This window comes from Triticum urartu, chromosome 7A (genome assembly GCF_056163025.1).
Source record: "Triticum urartu cultivar PI428250 chromosome 7A, HENAU_Tu73, whole genome shotgun sequence".
NCBI classification, from domain to species: domain Eukaryota; kingdom Viridiplantae; phylum Streptophyta; class Magnoliopsida; order Poales; family Poaceae; genus Triticum; species Triticum urartu.
Window position 1 is genome coordinate 673,026,962 of NC_141879.1, and position 23,179 is coordinate 673,050,140.

General features: G+C 47.8%; 1 pseudogene; it reads right to left on the reverse strand.

Moving 5' to 3' along the window:
* The window catches only part of LOC147961309 (uncharacterized), a 59,463-nt pseudogene extending 38,878 nt beyond the window's left edge, over nucleotides 1–20,585 (reverse strand).
* Between the last annotated feature and the right edge of the window lie 2,594 nt (nucleotides 20,586–23,179).

Here is a 23,179-nt window from a genome sequence, read left to right on the forward strand (position 1 = left end):
TGGGAGGGCGGGAAAACAAAGGCAACTTGGGACGGTTGAAACAAACACCATTGAGAAGAAATGATAATTAATCTTGCTGATGTTGAAATGATCGGATCCACTTGAAGAGAAACACGCCGGTTAAAAAGGATTGACAAAACAATCTTGATGATCAAGAAGGATTGGTATTCACATCGTAGTATGAGAACACCATTTGGGGAAGGTATGGAATCAACATTTGACTTCGAAGCAACTGGAATACCACAGCTCAAAAACAAAACAAGGATTGGCTTGCAGAATGAGCCAGAACAAACATATGATAGAGATTTCGTCCGAAGTTTTCGTGGTGGGGCCTACACGGGCTCGATCGTACAACACCATCATGTACAAGGCAGTGCACATGACATACGAAGCGTCCCCGAGTCGGCATAGCCAAGGACTCTTTAAGACACAAAGAGACCACTATAAAACCAACCGTGGATAGGCGGACCACTAGACGTCGAACCCCAATTTCGTATCATACATCTATCGGAAAGATATCCTAAGAGCTACTTGAATTCCCACTTATAAACTCCCGAAATTTTCCGGTTATGCAATCAGGTGTTGGGGATACAAGGGAAACATAATATCTCACCCAAAACTAACAAATCCTACATCCAGCAGTATCCATCCTTCAACACATAACCAAGAAACCTTCGGAAATCGTTTACCTCAACCTTCGAAAAGCATCTGTTATATGAGTTATGGCAATACTCCCGAACTTCCGCCCTAGTACTGGGTGGCGTCGAGGTTATCTCACCAACAACTGCATAAAAGAGATTTTCGATGTTGGCGATACTAAACTTATGTATTCCAGAAATGCAACGATAAAATTGTGACGACAACACCTCGGAGCTCAACTCCCCGGGACACTGCCACAACCCCTAAATGACAGGAGGCACCAAGAACAATGTTCTCGTCACAAATCGATCGGAACGATTCCAAGATACCCGCGTGATCCTAAATTTTTTTTAGTGAAATTTGAGAAGAGAAGAGTCAAAACTCTACGTCAGGATGCCTCACCAGAGCGACGAAGGGACTGAGGAGTAAAAAGAAGTCCTACTCTCCAATATATATAATCCTAAATGACTCAAAACATTTCTAGACTCAATAACGCCAGCGATTCGATCAAGCAGGGGGCTCCTAAGGTCGGGGAAGGCTCTGATTACCAACTTGTAACGCCCCCTACTTGATCGAATCGAGGGCGTTACACATCATGAATGAATTCAACAATATAACCATCACATAAAGCATTATTTTCATGAGCCAAAAGCATAGAATTTTTATTACTCTCCACATAAGCAAATTTCTTCTCATGAATAGAAGTGGGAGCAAACTCAACAAAATAACTATCATGTGAAGCATAATCCAATTGAAAGATAAAATCATGATGACAAGTTTCATGGTTATCATTATTCTTTATAGCATACAAGTCATCATAGATAGCAACTTTGTTCTCATAATCAATTGGAACCTCTTCCGAAATAGTGGATTCATCACTAAATAAAGTCATGACCTCTCCAAATCCACTTTCATCAATATAATCATCATAAATAGGAGGCATGCTTTCATCATAACAAATTTGCTCATCAAAACTTGGGGATAAAAAATATCATCTTCATCAAACATAGCTTCCCCAATCTTGTGGCTTTTCATATCATTAGCATCATGGATATTCATAGAATTCATACTAACAACATTGCAATCATGCTCATCATTCACATATTTTATGCCAAGCATTATAAGTAATTCTCCTTCTAGTACTTGAGCACAATTTTCCTTCCCATCATTTTCACGGAAGACATTAAAAAGATGAAGCGTATGAGGAAAACTCAATTCCATTTTTTGTAGTTATCTTTTATAAACTAAACTAGTGCTAAAACAGGAAACAAAAAGATTCGATCGCAAGATCTAAAGATATACCTTCAAGCACTCACCTCCCCGGCAACGGCACCAGAAAAGAGCTTGATGTCTACTACACAACCTTCTTCTTATAGACGTTGATGGGCCTCCAAGTGCAGAGGTTTGTAGGACAGTAGCAAATTTCCCTGAAGTGGATGACCTAAGTTTTATCAATCCGTGGGAGGCATAGGATGAAGATGGTCTCTCTCAAACAACTCTGCAACCAAATAACAAAGAGTCTCTTGTGTCCCCAGCACACCCAATACAATGGAAAATTGTATAGGTGCACTAGTTCGGCGAAGAGATGGTGATACAAGTGCAATACGGATAGAAGATATAGGTTTTTGTAATATGAAAATATAAAAAGAGCAAGGTAACTAATGATAAAAGTGAGCACAAACGGTATTGCAATGCTAGTAAACAAGGCCTAGGGTTCATACTTTCACTAGTGCAAGTTCTCTCAACAATAATAACATAATTGGATCATATAACTATCCCTCAACATGCAACAAAGAGTCACTCCAGAGTCACTAATAGCGAAGAACAAATGAAGAGATTATTGTAGGGTACGAAACCACCTCAAAGTTATCCTTTCTGATCGATCTATTCAAGAGTCCGTAGTAAAATAACACGAAGCTATTCTTTCCGTTCAATCTATCATAGAGTTCGTACGAGAATAACACCTTAAGACACAAATCAACCAAAACCCTAATGTCACCTAGATACTCCAATGTCAACTCAAGTATCCGTGGGTATGATTGTACGATATGCATCACACAATCTCAGATTCATCTATACAACCAACACAAAGAACTTCAAAGAGTGCCCCAAAGTTTCTACCGGAGAGTCAAGACGAAAACGTGTGCCAACCCCTATGCATAAGTTCACGTGGTCACGGAACTCGCAAGTTGATCACCAAAACATACATCAAGTGGATCACATGATATCCCATTGTCACCACAGATAAGCACGTGCAAGACATACATCAAGTGTTCTCAAATCCTTAAAGACTCAATCCGATAAGACAACTTCAAAGGGAAAACTCAATTCATCACAAGAGAGTAGAGGGGGAGAAACATCATAACATCCAACTATAATAGCAAACTCGCAATACATCAAGATCGTTTCACCTCAAGAACACGAGAGAGAGAGAGAGAGATCAAACACATAGCTACTGGTACATACCCTCAGCCCCGAGGGTGGACTACTCCCTCCTCATCATGGAGAGCACCAGGATGATGAAGATGGCCACCGGAGAGGGATTCCCCCTCCGGCAGGGTGCCGGAACGGGTCTAGATTGGTTTTCGATGGCTACGGAGGTTTCTGGCGGCGGAACTCCCGATCTATTCTTCTCTCTAATGTTTTTAGGGTATATTGATATATATAGGCGAAAGAAGTCGGTCAGGGGAGCCACGAGGTGCCCACGAGGGTGGGGGCGCGCCCAGGGGGGGCCTCCCTGCCTCGTGGCCACCTTGAAGCTTCCTTGACTTCAACTCCAAGTCTCCTGGATCACGTTCGTTCCGAAAATCACGCTCCCGAAGGTTTCATTCCGTTTGGACTCCGTTTGATATTCCTTTTCTACGAAACACTGAAACAAGGGTAAAACAGAAACTGGCACTGGGCTCTGGGTTAATAGGTTAGTCCCAAAAATAATATAAAAGTGCATAATAAAGCCCATAAACATCCAAAACAGATAATATAATAGCATGGAACAATCAAAAATTATAGATACGTTGGAGACGTATCACACTCTAGTGTGGATCGTATTCTGGTTGACCTACGAGGTTCGGTAGTAACTTGATCTGATGTTTCATGATCATCATCATTAGCTTCCTCACTAATTGGTGTAGGAATCATTGGAACTGATTTCTGTGATGAACTACTTTCCAATTCGGGACAAGGTACAATTACCTCATCAAGTTCTACTTTCCTCCCACACACTTCTTTCAAGAGAAACTCCTTCTCTAGAAAGGATCCATTCTTAGCAACGAATATCTTGCCTTCGGATCTGTGATAGAAGGTGTACCCAACAGTCTCCGTTGGGTATCCTATGAAGACACATTTCTCCGATTTGGGTTCGAGCTTATAGGTTGAAGTTTTTCACATAAGCATCGCAGCCCCAAACTTTACACTACTAGGGAAAACCTTATACACAGAACTTTAGCAGTAGCGCGTGTTAAAAAAGCACGCTAGTACTAAGTAGCAGTAGCGCGTTGGCATAAACCGCGCTACAGATACAATTGTAGCAGTAGCGCGCCTGAAGATAAAAGCGCTACTACTCAAATTCCCACTGCCAAGCCGATAGGCTACACATAGTAGTAGCGATCTACTGCGAACAGCGCTGCTAGTTGGTTTGTAGCAGCGCGTTTACGCAGAAAGGTGCTACTGCTAAAGGAAATAAAATAAAATGGAAAGCGAATAGAAAAGTAAATGAAAATGAAACAAATAGAGAAAGGAGAAAGGAAAAGAATAAAATGAAAATGAAAATAAATGAAAAAAGGGAAAACAAAGAAAGGAATAGCAGTAGCGCATATCTGAAAACACGTTATAGCTAACTTAGCAGTAGAGCACTTCCCAGAACACGCTACTACTACTTTTGACTTAACCGCGCGGTTCGTTCCTCCCCACGGCCACTTCCCCCAAATCCAAACTCCTCCGCTGTCGCCGCCGCCGTTGCCCGTCGGCCGCATCGCGCTCTCCCGTCGCTCTCCGCACATCCTCGATGCCGCCCCCGACCACGGATTCGACGCCGCCCCCGATGCCGACCTCGACGCCGCCCTCCACCGCGCGCCCGAGCCTTGACCCCGACCTCGACGCCGCCCGCCTCTCCCTCGCCACAGGCACCCGAGGTGAGCATGCCTGCTCCTCCCCCTCCCCTACCTCTGTCTAGGGTTCTTCAAATTTTAATTGCATCAAATTAGTTATGGTTCATATAGGGGTGGAAACGAATCGGATGTTTTCTTGATTCGAAACGGATACGAATAATAGCAACATATTGTTTAAGTGTATTAGTCAATAGCTATGTGACATGAAGTATTCAACTTGTGACATACAATAAGTCAACTAAATAGGTTTATGAATAAACACTATTGTAATGCATAATAATTTCTAATATTAATCATAAAACGAGTAAAATTTGACCACATATTTGACTTTTAAGTTGGATCATTGGAATATCCGATCGAATATGAATATCGGACATTTTGGATTATCCGCTACCACTTTCCACCCCTAGGTTCATCAAATTAGATGGTAATTAGGGCAGTAGTTCCTAGGTACTAATTAGTTAGAAAGAACTAGGTACTAATTAGATACTAGTTTAATTTTATTTATAGTAAGTTTATATTTAGTAAGAACTAGTTGAATAAATAGAACTAGTTGAACATGTCACATTGTTGTTATTTTTCTAGTTAAAGCAATTATTCCCGCATCGACATCGATGATGCCTATCCTGCATCCTCATCGTTGACTCGACGGAGGACACCTGCTTGACTAGATGGGCCATGTCTGGGACTTGGCTCCGCCAGGCTGGTACTGGGAGGCGCTACCTACCGGGGGTGCAGCTTGGTGAGGAGCCAGCCCGTCGTTGACCTGAATCTTCTTTGGTGGAGGTCGCGTGGGCCAGTGACGGTGTAGAGGCTTGAGGACCTCACGGAGGTGGTACGTCACCGTGTCAGCGAGGAGGACGCGCATGTCCGTCGCTACTTGTTTGCGTTGGAGCACAGGTTCTCTAATACTTGGCAGGTTCTCCAGGGATCTCACTGGAGCTATGATCCTGTGATGGTTCCTTCTCTTTGGGTGTCCACCTCCCGCGCCGATACCCGTCGTGCACTAGGGTTTTAGTTGTATTAGTGATGTTGTATGTATGATACTACTCGGGATGTATTAGTGATAATATTCGACGATGTACGGACGCATGAGATGATTTACTCTTGCTTATTGAATGCATGCTAATTTGAATACTTATTTATTTTACGCTTTTTTTTGCTTATTGAACGCTCATGTCAATATGAGTCCTATAAGATATTTTGAAATGTATATCTTGTGTTGCTCAAATAAGATATGTGCTTGCCCAAGTGGCCGGTCATGTTTGCAGGTTACACCTCCGAGTGGCCTATGTTTTGCCGGAGTGTTGATTCATTTCCATTTCGGCAAATTTCAGGCGCTCGATATGTCCTATTTTAGCAAAGGTCATGCCGGGTTTTCCGTGAATTTTGGCATGACTTGTGCCAGAATATGTAGGAAATATCGAGTGCTTTGGATTTGTGTGTTGAATATCCTGGTAGTTGCCTTCGATCGATTTTCAATTGATGTTTCAACTATGAACATAGGAAATGTCTGACGACGAAAAGGATTTCGGTATTTGTGAATACTGTGAAGACGAGCGCGGCCTGTGCAACAGAATCTTCCTAGATGATGATAGGCGCTTCAGCATCAAGCTGGATGAGAACTTTGAAGTGGATACAGTAAGTCACAATGACAAGTCTTTTTTTCGTAATCAAGCATGACATCTGCTTCATTTGCTTCAACTTATAATTTAATTTTTTTACTATTCTGCTAGCGTATCCCCTGCCATGCAAGAGTTTTTGTCTTGGATAAGATAGGTTTCAGTCCTATGAAAACTACTATGGAGGTAAAGAGAGTTTACTTGAAGACCGAGCATGGTTATACTTTCCATGCAAAATTATACAACGCAGACACCTACACCTATTTTGAGTGCAAAACTTGGCAAGCACTATGCAAGACTTATGCATTTGAGCTGATATGGTTATCACCTTTGATATTCGTCCGGAAGATGATATTGAAGGTAATATCGACATCTCGGTCGATGTGCAGACGCCTCCAATTATACCATTATGTGAGTTTCTCAACCATAATTATGCCTTCGATATTGTTTATTCAAAAATAGATGACAACTAATTTCTATTGACAGCTTATTTCCGTTCAAGCAAACATGTCCAGCGCTTGGTAGACAGGACCTACTATTGTCCCGGGGCTGAACTAAACTGCGAGGAGATAAGTCATTATGTTTTCTTCATACTGTCAAGACAAATTATTTTTCTGGACTTAAAAATCTTAGTACTCAAAACGTGCGACCAATAGTGTTCGTACTGAACTACGGTCACATCTATTTGTTGGGGAACGTAGCAGAAATTCAAAATTTTCCTACGTGTCACCAAGATCCATCTATGGAGAGACCAGCAACGAGGGGAAGGAGAGTGCATCCACATACCCTTGTAGATCGCTAAGCGGAAGCGTTCAAGTGAACGGGGTTGATGAAGTCGTACTCGTCATGATTCAAATCACTGATGATCAAGTGCCGAACGCACGGCACCTCCGCGTTCAACACACGTACAGCCCGGTGACGTCTCCCACGCCTTGATCCAGCAAGGGGAGAGGGAGAGGTTGAGGAAGACTCCATCCAACAGCAGCACAACGGCGTGGTGGTGATGGAGGAGCGTGGCAATCCTGCAGGGCTTCGCCAAGCACCACGGGAGAGGAGAAGAACTTGGGAGAGAGGGAGGGCTGCACCAAAGGCATAAGGTGTTGTCTCAAGATGCCCTCCTACCCTCACTATATATAGGGAGCCCAAGGGGAGGGGGGGCCGGCCCCTCAGATCCCATCAGAGGAGGAGGCGGCGGCCAGGGGAGGTTTCCCTCCCCCCCAAGGCACCTAGGAGGTGCCTTCCCTCCTTGGGACTCTTCCTTAGGGTTCCCCCTTCACCCTAGGCGCATGGGCCATAAGGGAAGTGGCGCCCCATCCCACTTTGGGCTGGATCCCTTCCCACTTCAGCCCATGGGACCCTCCGGGATAGGTGGCCCCACCCGGTGGGCCCCCGGGACCCTTCCGGTGGTCCCGGTACAATACCGATGACCCCGAAACTTGTCCCGATGGCCGAAATAGGACTTCCTATATATAAATCTTTACCTCCGGACCATTCCGGAACTCCTCGTGACGTCCGGGATCTCATCCGGGACTCCGAACAACATTCGGTAACCACATACAAACTTCCTTTACAACCCTAGCGTCATCGAACCTTAAGTGTGTAGACCCTACGGGTTCGGGAGACATGTAGACATGACCGAGACGTTCTCCGGTCAATAACCAACAGCGGGATCTGGATACCCATGATGGCTCCCACATGTTCCACGATGATCTCATCGGATGAACCACGATGTCAAGGACTTAATCAATCCCGTATACAATTCCCTTTGTCTAGCGGTATTGTACTTGCCCGAGATTCGATCGTCGGTATCCCTATACCTTGTTCAATCTCGTTACCGGCAAGTCTCTTTACTCGTTTTGTAACACATCATCCCGTGATCAACTCCTTGGTCACATTGCGCATATGACGATGTCCTACCGAGTGGGCCCAGAGATACCTCTCCGTTTACACGGAGTGACAAATCCCAGTCTCGATTCGTGCCAACCCAACAGACACTTTCAGAGATACCTGTAATGTACCTTTATAGCCACCCAGTTACGTTGTGACGTTTGGCACACCCAAAGCACTCCTACGGTATCCGGGAGTTTCACAATCTCATGGTCTAAGGAAATGATACTTGACATTAGAAAAGCTTTAGCATACGAACTACACGATCTTTGTGCTAGGCTTAGGATTGGGTCTTGTCCATCACATCATTCTCCTAATGATGTGATCCCGTTATCAATGACATCCAATGTCCATGGTCAGGAAACCATAACCATCTATTGATCAACGAGCTAGTCAACTAGAGGCTTACTAGGGACATGGTGTTGTCTATGTATCCACACATGTATCTGAGTTTCCTATCAATACAATTATAGCATGGATAATAAACAATTATCATGAACAAGGAAATATAATAATAACCAATTTATTATTTCCTCTAGGGCATATTTCCAACACTATTTAGGAAAGATGGTAAGATTTTTACTATTTGTCCTCAGTGCATCTTTTGCATGCATTATTTTTAAGCTAAACTTCATTGCTAAGTATGTTACTATACGATGTTCTTCAACAGGGACACCCGATAAATGTTGTGCCTCATTGCATCGAGACTAAAGGTCGCATGAGAATTGTTAGCTTACGGCCAAGACATCCTACAATGCACTTTAGTGCATTCAGGATTTCTAATAGCAAGGAAAGCTTAATAGTGAAAGACTGGAGCAAAATTGTGAACGATCGCAGAGAAGTACTAGGGGCAGCAATCAGAAGTGCAGCCCACGATTAGGAGACAGGTTCATCTTCATGCTCCAACTTGATGAAGCAGGAGTGCTACAGATGTTTTATGCTATTTTACCTGAGAGAGAGAGAGAGCAGCAGGAGTGATTAGCTAGCAAGAAATGAGTTATGATGATCAAATAGCTAGTGTTGGTGGTAATGACTATGATGATTATTATTAGCTAGTGTTGGTGGTTGTCGGTGTCAAAACCGGCGGATCTCGGGTAGGGGTCTCGAACTGTGCGTCTAGGCCGGATGGTAACAGGAGGCAAGGGACACGAAGTTTTACCCAGGTTCGGGCCCTCTCGATGGAGGTAAAACCCTACGTCCTGCTTGATTAATATTGATGATATGGGTAGTACAAGAGTAGATCTACCAAGAGATCAGAGAGGCTAAACCCTAGAAGCTAGCCTATGGTATGATTGTTGTTGTGTATGTTGTCCTACGGACTAAAACCCTCCGGTTTATATAGACACCGGAGAGGGTTAGGGTTACACAAAGTCGGTTACAATGGTAGGAGATCTGCATATCCGTATCGCCAAGTTTGCCTTCCACGCCAAGCAAAGTCCCTTCCGGACACGGGTCGAAGTCTTCAATCTTGTATCTTCATAGTCCAACAGTCCGGCTGAAGGTATAGTCCGGCCATCCGGACACCCCCTAACCTAGGACTCCCTCAGTAGCCCCTGAACCAGGCTTTAATGATGACGAGTCCGGCGCGCAAATTGTCTTCGACATTGCAAGGCGGGTTCCTCCTCCAAGTACTTCATAGAAGATTTTGAACACAAAGATAGTGTCCGGCTCTGCAAAATAAGTTTCCACGTATTGCCATAGAGATAATAATATTTACATAAATCTAATCTGCTGATGTATTCCGTAGTGTGACACACCACGGCCAAGCCTTTATCTGAGTCATTTCATTATCCCACCTCAGCGCGTCTTGCGAGGCGGTTTCCTTGGCACGTCTTGTTAAAGCGGAGATCGTGTCCCCTTATTCCGGGATTCTCATCAATACGGGCGTGGGTAACCGTGCCATTGATTACGAAGCTTCGAGATAAGCGAGTTTTACCAGGCTGGTGGGGACACGTAGTTGCGTCCACCCATATAAGGGGATAAGGATCCACCTTTTCACCTACGCCTTCTTCCTCCCTTGCTTATCCATTCTCGCGCACTCGAGCTCCAGCGCCAAAGTCCGCACTCCCCACCTCAACCTTCTCCAGCCATGTCCGGAGCGGGAGGTAAGTGGATGGTCTCCTCTGTCACGGAGGGACACATCAAAAAACTGAGGAACGCCGGATACTTGTCTAACGACATTGCGTACCGGCTTCCCGAACAGGGGCAGCTCATCCCCACCCCTAGGCCCCATGAGAGGGTGGTGTTCCTCCCCCATTTCCTCCGTGGACTGGGCTTCCCTCTTCACCCATTTGTCCGGGGGCTCATGTTCTACTATGGCCTGGATTTCCATGATCTGGCCCCGAACTTTGTCCTCAACATCTCGGCGTTTATCGTCGTGTGCGAGGCTTTCCTCAGCATCCGCCCCCATTTCGGCCTATGGCTCAAGACTTTCAATGTCAAGCCAAAGGTGGTGCGCGGCAACTAGGCGGAGTGCGGAGGCGCCATGGTGGGTAAGATGGCCAACGTCTTATGGCTCGAGGGCTCCTTTGTGGAGACCCTGAAGGGGTGGCAGTCGGGGTGGTTTTACATCACCGAGCCGCGCAACCCCGAATGGGTCGCAGTCCCCGAGTTTCGATCCGGGCCCCCTACGCGGCTCACCTCCTGGAAGGAGACGGGCCTGTCGTGGGGTAAAAAAGGAGAGCTGACCGGACTCCAAACATGCGTCCAAACCCTGGTGGACAAGAAGCTCAAACTTGTCAACGTAGTCCAGGTTATGCTCATCCGCCTGATCCTCCCGTGTCAACAACGGGTTTTCAACCTGTGGGAGTTCGACCCGGCGCGGCACCGAACTCTGAGCAGGCTCTTCGACACGACGTACGAAGATGCCTGGAAGGTGCTTTTCAAGGGCGCCGAGGCCCCCGCATCCGCTACCGAGGATCGCGGATTCAGTACACAGCGTCACGCTCATGCGGTAAGCTGTTTTTTCCTTTTACAGGGTATCGGTTTTTCATCGTTTGACTCCATGCGGGATCTAAGCTCCCTTACCTTTGACAGGATTGGCAGGAGACATCCGGACAGATCAACTGTCCGGGTCCTTTGCCCGAAGGCCCAGCGGACGCTCGCTTGGCGAAGCTACTGGTTCTGGCACCCTATGTGGTGCCGGAGAAGAAGGCCACGAAAAAGGCCACGGGGACTCGAAAGAGTGCCCGGCGCCAGGAGGTGCTGGATCCATCATCCGACGGTTCCGAGGCGCATTCCTCCCGTGAAGACGAGGAGGAAGAAGAAGTGACCTCTCCCCCTCTAGCGGGAGGAGAGAAGAAAAGGAAGGCCGCCCTCTCTGGGGAGGCCGGAGGGTCCAAGAAGGGGAAAACCCTTCCTCCGGACTACTCCATCGACGCCGACGATGGCGGAGAGGAGTGGCCGCCTAGGGCCAAGCCCCTGGCAAAATCGTAAGTATCCGGATACCAGAGTAATTCATAGTATTCGTTTATTGCACAGCTTTCCCTTATGTCGAATATGTTTATGCAGCCCACCCAAAGACCGGCTCGATGCATCGTCGAGCGGCTCACTGGACTCGTCGGATGTGAACTCGCTTCCGACGGCTTCCTCCCCCCGCCCTACAGACGACACCGAAGTGTTGTCCCAACAGGTTCCAAGCCGAGAGGAGGTGGTCCTGGAGGCGCCGCAAGGCCACCTCCCGGACTCCAGGAGTAAAGGGGATGAAACCCCCCAGGGCTCCAAGTCCGGCTCTAGGCCGGACACCGCTCCGGAACCTTCAAAGGTTCCAGAGTCCGGCGGGGGACCTCCTTCCAAGAGGAGCAAGCCCACCGTGCCGGTGACCCCCGTCCAACCGGAGGCGCCGGACAATCTGTTGGAGGCGCTCCAAGGCGCCTCCATCGACGAGAAGCACCGCACCATTATGAGTGTGGTGGTCCAGAAGGTTCAGTCCGCCAAGAGTGGACTGACTGAAGCTTGTACTAGCCTTTTAACAGGCTTTGAGGTAAGTAAAGAATGTGTAAATAATATTACCGCATAGACAGTAGCCCCTGATGCTCTGTTTGGCGTTCGGGAAGAAAAGCCGAATAGAGGATCAAATAAAATTTGCAGGAGTCTAACAAAAAGGAGTCAATATGCGTATGCAGGCTTCTTTGCTTGCGTCCGCCGCACTGACTGCGGAAGTGGACACGCTAAAGCAGAACCTCGAGCGGTTCGAGCAAGAGCTCGGGCGTGCCAAGAAGCAGCTCGAGGACAATGAAGGTAAGAAATACCTTGTTTAAATATATATAAAAAGGTGCAATTGCAAAAAATGACAGGATTATCGTGGCTATGGTAGGGACCACGTCTGAGGTGGCGACCCTTAAGCAAGCGGTGGTCGAGGCCGAGAAGAGGGCGGCCACGGAGCGCACCGAGCAGGAGAAGTATGAGGCCGAGGTTGGCAAGGTACGGCAAGAGCTCCAGGCTCTCATGGAAAAACATGAGAGTTTGGAGCTTGACTCAAAGACGCGAGCGTCCGAGCTCGCGGTGGCTATTGAAAATGCCACGTCTGCCAAGGCCGAATCCCAGAAGACCCTCAGGAGTTGGATGAGGTGAAGAAGATAGACGTGGGTAAGGCATTCTTTATGCAAAGCAAACACATAAACGTGAGTTACTTGTTACTTACCCGAATCCGGAGCTCTCCAAGAGCGTTCGCAGATCTTCCCCGGAGTGTGTCCGATGCCGCCGCATTCTATCCAGCCGAGGAGGGCAGCTCGACAGAGAAGGTGTTCTGGTCTCAGTATGCTGAGGCCGGACACCCTGTGCCCCTGAGCGACCAGCTGAAGCAACTGGTCGAGCTCCACAAGGCGGACGAACAGGCCATGAAGGGCCTCATAGTTCGGCTGTGGCCCGGAGAGGCTCTGCCTGGGAGCTATTTCGGGCTGGTGTGGCGGCTGGTGGAGGCCTGTCCAAGGCTCGAAGTCATCAAGCGCTCCGTCTGCATTGAAGGTGCCCGTAGGGCCCTTGCCCGTGCTAAGGTGCACTGGGGCAAGCTGGATGCTGAGAAGCTTGTGAAGGACGGGCCACCGTCGGGGAAAGAGCATCGCAAGCCCGAGAATTATTATAAGGATGTTCTGAAGGGTGCCTGCCTTGTGGCGGATGAATGTTCTAGGGATGTAATTTTTGAGTGAAACTTGCTCGTTTTGTCCTGTGCGCTGAAAACTTGTTCATATGCGCTAAGCAATGCTGTTGGAATTTAAAATATTACCTTATGTGCGGTTGTTTATCAATTCTGAGAGATGGCAAGTCGTCGGCTTCTGCCCCCGTGTCGCTAGTGCTGGGGTGTTCGGGGATAAACCTGAGCGCTCTTTTTTCCCATGTTTGGGTCCTTCGAGGGAGGCTCTCAACCCAACGAACAAGGCAATCGGACTATAATGCGTGAACACTCTCACTTAGCCATAGAATTCTATAATTTTAAATTCCGGCAAAGCCCCTGGTATTCAGAAGACCGAGTTCGGGGCGCTATCCATGCCTTGGCCGGACAGAGCCGGCTCCTCGCTCTAAGCGGCATAAGTCGTTAGGGACTCGAAAAACCTCTCGAATAGTGACCAGCTCTCGCTTCATCATGACAGTCAGTTTTAGCTTTCTCCACTGAGGTGCTCGACCCAGCTCAACTAGGGCACAATCGCAGTGGTTCTCCTAGTGCTACCTTAGCCGATATAGCGGAACGTAAGGCACCAAAACATAGGAGCCGGGCAAACCCAACTATTGACCCAAGATATGATTCGGAGCCGATGCATATAATGCTATAAGTTCGGGGTGCCGCACTTGTTAAAGTGTTCGGACTTCTCACACCATATTGAGGGGTACTAAAGCCCCTGGCGTATTTAGGCCGTACCGAAGTGTATGGGTGCAATATGTCGTTAAGGAACATATATATATATAAAGAGTAATGCAAAAATAGACAAAAGCTATGCATTGTTTATTAAAGAGGGCTGCGATCAAAGCAGAACGATACAAATAATGCGATAAGCAAAAGGTTGTATATGTAACATGTCCGTTCCAGGGGCAAGCTGCGGAATAGTATGCGAAACAGGTATACTGCTCGTGATAGAGACCACCTGGGAGTTCCGTAATGCGGCGTGGCTTGTCTGCTTCCCTGGTTCTTGCATCGTTTGTGCGGTAATTGAACTGCCGAACAGGCCTTCCGAAGAGTGGAGTCCTGAAAGTAAGAGAAAATTAAAAAATCTGCAGCCCCTGGTGCGGTTTAAGCCGTGTTTCGGGCGTGCCGTGATGGTGCCCCTCCCCCTGTACCCATGGTATTTCTAGAGCGTAGTTATGTACGCGAAGTACTAGTGTCGCATTTTTGCGAGGGCTGGGGTTGGGGCCGCATTGCTACGCCTGCTCGGATCGTGCCAGGCGGTCTTGTTGTAGGTTACTCTGAGAGCACTTGACGGTGTCCGGTCGTTTAATGGCCGGACTGGAGAACTGCCTGGAGAGGCTGCTTTGTACTTCCGCTGCGAGGGCCGCCGTGTGCTACTCCGTTCGGAGGGAGCGTTCGGTGTTTCCATTGACCGTAATTACTCCTCGAGGGCCTGGCATCTTGAGCTTAAGGTATGCGTAGTGCGGTACCGCATTGAACTTGGCGAATGCGGTTCGCCCGAGCAGTGCGTGATAGCCACTACGGATGGGACTATATCGAAGATTAACTCCTCGCTTCGAAAATTATCCGGAGATCCCAAGACCACTTCAAGTGTGACTGAGCCTATACAGTTGGCCTCTACACCTGGTATTATGCTTTTAAAGGTCGTTTTGGTGGGCTTAATCCTCGAGGGATCTATGCCCATTTTCCGCACTGTATCCTGGTAAAGCAAGTTCAGGCTACTGCCGCCGCCCATAAGGACTCTAGTGAGATGAAATCCGTCAATAATTGGGTCTAGGACCAATGCGGCGAATCCGCCATGACGGATGCTAGTGGGATGGTCCCTTCAATCAAAGGTGATCGGGCAGGAGGACCATGGGTTGAACTTTGGGGCGACTGGCTCTACCGCGTATACGTCCCTTAACGCGCGCTTTCGCTCCCTTTTGGGGACGTGGGTTGCGTATATCATGTTCACCGTCCGCACTTGTGGGGGGAAACCCTTCTGTCCACTGTTGTTCGGCGGCCGGGGCTCCTCGTCGTCATCCCTATGCAGCCCCTTGTCTTCATTTTCGGCATTTAACTTGCCTGCCTGCTTGAACACCCAACAATCCCTGTTGGTGTGATTGGCCGGCTTTTCGGGGGTGCCATGTATCTGGCACAAGCGGTCGAGTATACAGTCCAAACTGGACGGGCCCCTAGGATTCCTTTTGAATGGCTTTTTCCGCTGACCGGATTTAGAGCCTCTGAATCCGGCATTAACTGCCATATCCTCAGCATTGTCGCCGTTAATGTGGCGCTTCTGCTTGTTGCGATGCGACCTGCCACTACTTTCCCTGGTATCCGAATTACCAGGGTACTTGGTCATATTGTTGCTACGAGCAAGCCAGCTGTCTTCTTCCGCGCAAAAGCGGGTCATGAGTGTCATGAGTGCTGCCATAGACTTCGGCTTTTCCTGTCCAAGGTGCCGGGCAAGCCACTCATCACGGATATTGTGCTTGAAGGCTGCTAGGGCCTCAGCATCCGGACAGTCGACTATTTGATTTTTCTTTGTTAGGAACCGTGTCCAGAATTGCCTGGCCGATTCCTCTGGCTGCTGAATTACGTGACTTAGGTCATCGGCATCTGGGGGTCGCACATAAGTGCCCTGGAAATTGTCGAGGAATGCGGCTTCTAGGTCCTCCCAACAACTGATTGATCCTGTTGGCAAGCTGTTAAGCCAATGCCGAGCTGGTCCTTTAAGCTTGAGTGGGAGGTATTTGATGGCGTGGAAATCATCGCCGCGGGCCATATGGATATGAAGGAGATAGTCCTCGATCCATACCGTAGGATCTGTTGTGCCATCATATGATTCGATGTTTACGGGTTTGAAACCCTCGGGGATTTGATGATCCATTATTTCGTCTGTGAAGCATAGTGGGTGTGCGGCGCCTCTTTACTGGGCTATATCACGACGTAGCTCCAATGAGCTTTGTCTACTGTGTTCAGCCCTGCCGAATTTGTGGCCGGCGTGACGGTTACCGTCTCGAGCCGTGGGGCGCCCACGCGATCCATAGATCGATCTTGTTTGCCTTGCCTTGTCCTCCAACATATCTCGTAAGTCCGGTGCATATTCCCGTGCCTTGGTACGGGGAGCGGCTTGAGTGGAGGGCCGAGAGGCCTCTCTGTCGCGGCCATGAGGTGGCCGGTCGGCCGCATCAAGTGCTTCCTCCTCTAATCGGGGTAGCAACATGCGCTTTGGGTAGCTCTTGGAGGGGCGTTCGAGTTTATGCTCTTCGGCCGCAAGGACTTCAGTCCATCTGTCGACTAGCAAATCTTGATCAGCTCTAAGCTGTTGCTGTTTTTTCTTGAGGCTTCTTGCCGTGGCCATAAGCCTGCGTTGAAAACGCTCTTGCTCGACGGGATCCTCTGGCACGACGAATTCGTCGTCGTCGAGGCTTGCCTCATCTTCGTAGGGAGGCATATAATGCTCGTCCTCGACCTCTCTGTCTGCCGCTCTCTCATGAGGGCTGGTTTCTCCATCCTCATGTGCTAAATCTTGCTGGAGGGGGTTTTCTTCGGCACTTTTCGGAGTATTATTATCTCCCGTGCTGGAATCACCGTATTTGTTTTGGCGGGATTTTGAGCGGCGCCGCTGATGCCGACGCTTAGGCTGTTTCTTGGAGGGGTCATCCTCCGCTGTTCCATCGCCATCTCCTTCTTTCAGGGTGTCCACCATGTATATGTCATATGACGAGGTGGCTTTCCAGGGCCTGATAGGTGCTGGTTCTTCATCGTCTTGTTCATCGACGTCCATACCGTCGATGACTTCGGAGTCGAAGTCGAGCATGTCGGTTAAGTCGTCGACAGTGGCTACAAAGTGGGTGGTGGGTGGGTTTTGACTTTCTTCATCGTCCGAATCCCAACCTTGCTGACCGTAGTCCGGCCAGGGCTCTCCTGATAAAGAGAGAGACTTCAGTGTCTTCAGAATATCGTCGAAAGGCGAGTGCTGAAAGATGTCCGCGGCAGTAAACTCCATGATCGGCGCCCAATCGGATTCGACCGGCAGGGGCGCGGAGGGTTCGAAGTCCGGAGAGGAGTCCGGCTCCTTAGAGTCACGAGTCTCGCAGAGTGCGGGGCTGGTGTTCGGCTCGATCACCATTGGGATCGCAGCCCCCGAGGCGGCGTCCAACCACCCATCCTCGATCGGCGCAGTTGGCTCCGAATTAAGGGTCGAAGCTGATGCAGGTGCGGCCTCCAGGGCACTATTCGGCGGCAGAGCTAGATCATGCTCGTCGTGACAGTGCGGCGCGCTCGGCAGTGGCTCGAATCCATCGAAGATCAAGTCCTCGCGGATGTCAGCCGTGTAGTTTAAGCTTCCAAATCTGACCTGACGGCCAGGGGCATAGCTTTCGATCTGCTCCAGATGGCCAAGTGAATTGGCCCGCAGTGCGAAGCCGTCGAAGACGAAGATCTGTCCGGGGAGGAAGGTCTCACCCTGGACTGCATCGCCATTGATGATCGTAGGAGCCATCAAGCCTGACGGTGACGACACAGAGGAACTCTCAATGGAAGCACCAATGTCGGTGTCAAAACCGGCGGATCTCGGGTAGGGGGTCCCGAACTGTGCGTCTAGGCCGGATGGTAACAGGAGGCAAGGGACACGAATTTTTACCCAGGTTCGGGCCCTCTCGATGGAGGTAAAACCCTACGTCATGCTTGATTAATATTGATGATATGGGTAGTACAAGAGTAGATCTACCATAAGATCAGAGAGGCTAAACCCTAGAAGCTAGCCTATGGTATGATTGTTGTTGTGTATGTTGTCCTACGGACTAAAACCCTCTGGTTTATATAGACACCGGAGAGGGTTAGGGTTACACAAAGTCGGTTACAATGGTAGGAGATCTGCATATCCGTATCGCCAAGCTTGCCTTCCACGCCAAGGAAAGTCCCTTCCGGACACGGGACGAAGTCTTCAATCTTGTATCTTCATAGTCCAACAGTCCGACTGAAGGTATAGTCCGGCCATCCGGACACCCCTAACCCAGGACTCCCTCAGTGGAGATTAGATATAGCTACCGCAGCTAGTGTTGGTGGTGATTAGCTAGCTAGAATGAGTTTGAAGATGATGATGTGTGCTACACTATGGCTATGATGATTAAATAGCTACTATTGGTGGTAATGACTATGATGATGATTAAATAGCTTGTGTTGGCGGATTAGATTCAAGTGGAGGCAACATGTGGTGCATGTCAAAAGTATACTACTAATCCAAACTTGATCACCTAATCCACCTTCATTTGACACACTGTTATGGACATATTGATATAAGAACCTCATAATTGGTATTATATCAAAATTTGTATAACGGCGTATAAATACACTAAAAAAATACTAGTAGCGACGGACAGGAAACACGCTACTACTAGTTAGATTAGCAGTAGCGCTGGAGTAAACACGCACTGCAGCTATATGTCTTAGCAGTAGCGTGGGCCGCACGTGCTACTGCTAAGTAATAGCTGTAGCGCCTTACTAGTAGCGCGGTTCCCCGTGCTACTAATAGGCCTGAAAACCACGCTACTATTAGGCTTTTCCCTAGTAGTGTTAAGAAATGACAGCTTAGGTTTCTTACTAAACCATAGTTCATATGGTGTCGTCTCAACGGATTTAGATGGTGCCCTATTTAACGTGAATGCGGCCGTCTCTAAAGCATAACCCCAAAACGATAGCGGTAAATCGGTAAGAGACATCATAATCGCACTATATCTAATAAAGTACTGTTACGACGTTCGGACACACCATTACGTTTTGGTGTTCCAGGTGGCATGAGTTGTGAAACTATTCCACATTATTTCAAATGAAGACCAAACTCATAACTCAAATATTCACCTCCACGATAAGATCGTAGAAACTTTATTTTCTGTTTACGATGATTTTCCACTTCACTATGAAATTCTTTAAACTTTTCAAATGTTTCAGACTTATGTTTCATTAAGTAGATATACCCATATCTGCTCAAATCATCTGTGAAGGTCGGAAAATAATGATACCTGCCGCGAGCCTCAACACACATCAAACTGCATACATCAGTATGTATTATTTCCAATAAGTCAGTGGCTCGCTCCATTGTTTCGGAGAATGGAGTCTTAGTCATCTTGCCCATGAGGCATGGTTCGCAAGCATCAAGTGATTCATGATCAAGTGATTCCAAAAGTCCATCAGCATGGAGTTTCTTCATGCGCTTTACACCAATATGACCTAAACGGCAGTGCCACAAATAAGTTGCATTATCATTATTAACTTTGCATCTTTTGACTTCAATATTATGAATATGTGTATCACTACAATCGAGATTCAGGAAAAATAGACCACTCATCAAGGATGCATGACCATAAAAGATATTACTCATATAAATAGAACAACCATTATTCTCTAATTTAAATGAATAACTGTCTCACATTAAACAAGATCCAGATATAATGTTCATGCTCAACGCTGGCACCAAATAACAATTATTCAGGTCTGAAACTAATCCCGACGATAGATGTAGAGGTAGCGTGCCGACGGCGATCACATCATCCTTGGAACCTTTTCCAATGCGCATCGTCACCTCGTCCTTAGCCAGTCTTCGTTTAATCCATAGCCCCTGTTTTGAGTTGCAAATATGAGCAACAGAACCAGTATCAAATATCCAGGCGCTACTACGAGCATTAGTAAGGTACACATCAATAACATGTATATCAAATATACCTTTCAATTTGCCATCTTTCTTATCCGCCAAATACTTGGGGCAGTTCCGCTTCCAGTGACCAGTCGCTTTGCAGTAGAAGCACTCAGTTTCAGGTTTAGGTCCAGACTTGGGCTTCTTACCTTGAGTAGCAACTTGCTTGCTGTTCTTCTTGAAGTTCCCCTTCTTCCCTTTGTCCTTTTTCTTGAAACTAGTGGTTTTGTTAACCATCAACACTTGATGCTCCTTCTTGATTTCTACCTCCGCATCCTTTAGCATCGCAAAGAGATCGAGAATAGTCTTTTCCATCCCATGCATATTATAGTTCATCACGAAGCCTTTATAGCTTGGTGGCAGTGATTGAAGAACTCTGTCAATGACACTATCATTAGGAAGATTAACTCCCAGCTGAGTCAAGTGGTTATGGTACCCAGACATTCTGAGTATGTGTTCACTGACAGAACTGTTCTTCACCATTCTGCAGCTATAGAACTTGTTGGAGACTTCATATCTCTCAACTCGGGCATTTGCTTGAAATATTAACTTCAACTCCTAGAACATCTCATATGCTCCATGATGTTCAAATCGTCTTTGAAGTCCCGATTCTAAGCCGTAAAGCATGGCACACCGAACTACGAGTAGTCATCAGCTTTAGTCTGCCCGACGTTCATAACGTCTGGAATTGCTCCTGCAGCGGGTCTTGCACCTAGCGGTGCTTCCATGACGTAATTCTTCTGTGGAGCAATAAGGATAATCCTCAAGTTATGGACCCATTCCGTGTAGTTGCTACCATCATATTTCAACTTAGCTTTCTATAGGAACACATTAAAATTCAAGGGAACGGTAGCATGGGCCATTGATCTACAACAACATAGATATGAAAAAAATATCACGTACTAAGTTCATGATAAATTAAAGTTTAATTAATCATATTACTTAAGAACTCCCACTTAGATAGACATCCCTCTAGTCATATAAATGATCACGTGATCCATATCAACAAACCATGTCTGATCATCACGTGAGATGGAGTAGTTTTCAATGGTGAACATCACTATGTTGATCGTATCTACTATATGATTCACGTTCGACCTTTCGATCTCAGTGTTCCGAGGCCATATTTGCATATGCTAGGCTCGTCAATTTTAACCCGAGTATTCTGCACGTGCGAAACTGGCTTGCACCAGTTGTATGTGAACGTAAAGCTTATCACACCCGATCATCACGTGGTGTCTCGGCATGACGAACTGTAACAATGGTGCATACTCAGGGAGAACACTTATACCTTGAAATTTAGTGAGGGATCATCTTATAATGCTACCGCTATACTAAGCAAAATAAGATGCATAAAATATAAACATCACATGCAATCAAAATATGTGACATGATATGGCCATCATCATCTTGTGCCTTTGATCTCCATCTTCACCGGCTTGACACCTTGGTCTCCATCGCATCGTCTCGCCAACTATTGCTTCTGCGACAATCGCTGCCGCTTAGTGATAAAGTAAAGCAATTACATGGCAATTGCATTTCGTACAATAAAGCGACAACCATAAGGCTCCTGCCAATTGCCGATAACTTTTACAAAACATGATCATCTCATACAACAATTTATATCTCATCACGTCTTGACCATATCACATCACAACATGCCTTGCAAAAACAAGTTAGACGTCCTCTACTTTGTTGTTGCAAGTTTTACGTGGCTGCTACAGGCTTCTATCAAGAACCGTTCTTACCTACGCATCAAAACCACAACGATTTTTCGTCAAGTGTGATGTTTTAACCTTCAACAAGTACCGTGCGTAGTCAAACTCGATTCAACTAAAGTTGGAGAAACAGACACCCGCTAGCCACCTGTGTGCAAAGCACGTCGGTAGAACCAGTCTCATGAACGCGGTCATGTAATGTCGGTCTAGGCCGCTTCATCCATCAATACCGTCGAATCAAAGTAAGACGTTGCTGGTAAGCAGTATGACTATTGGAGCATCTCCAGCCGTTGAGCCCCCTAGGAGGCATTTTTTGCCACTTGGGGGGCTTCCGACGAAACATATAGTCTTGCGGTGAAAAATTATCCACTCGTTGCCCCCCACGCACTTATCCACTCGTCCGCACGCCCTCGCCATGTCTCGCGGCCCTCCTGATGCTCGCCGCCCTCGCCATGGCGCCACTCGCCGCCATCCAGCATGCTCCCCCTCCCTCCTTGTCGGCGCGAGCTTGGAGCCGACCCAGAGGTGGACTGCAGCTGCGGCAGCGAATCTTGGAGGCGACCCGGAGGTGCAGCTGCGCGAGCTCGGCGGCAACTCCCGCCCCTCCCCCGGAAGCTGGCCTACTCGCTGGTGCAGCTGGGCTCGCTCTTCCGTTTTGTCCAGATGGCCGACGGGGAGAGGACTCCGACGAGCAGCGAGCGGCAAGTCCCCACTCCACGGCCGCGCCCGCAACGCTCCGCCCCGGCCATGCCCACGCCGTCCCGTCTGCTCCCATGCCAGTTGGCGTCCGCGTGCTCCTTCTCCGTGCCTCATCCAGCTCCTCCTTGTCAGGTGCCTCCGCCATGGATGTGCGCACGCATGAGTGCGGTGCCGGGGCGCGCGGCCTGCGCCAGTACTTCCACCACGACCAGGTGTCCTCTCTGGCTACGGCCACGAGCTCGCCCGGTCTCGGAGTTGCGTGACCGGTGGTGAGCGTTGTCGGTGTCAAAATCGGCGAATCTCGGGTAGGGGGTCCCGAACTATGCGTCTAAGGCGGATGGTAACAGGAGGCGGGGGACACAGTGTTTACCCAGGTTCGGGCCCTCTCGACGGAGGTAATACACTACTTCCTGCTTGATTGATCTTGATGATATGAGTATTACAAGAGTTGATCTACCATGAGATCGTAGAGGCTAAACCCTAGAAGCTAGCCTATGATTATGATTGTTGTTGTCTTACGGACTAAACCCTTGGTTTATATAGACACCGGAAGGGGCTAGGGTTACACAGAGTCGGTTACAAGGGAGGAGATCTACATATCCGAATTGCCAAGCTTGCCTTCCACGCAAAGGAGAGTCCAACCCGGACACAGGACAAAGTCTTCAATCTTGTATCTTCATAATCCAACAGTCCGGCCAAAGGATATAGTC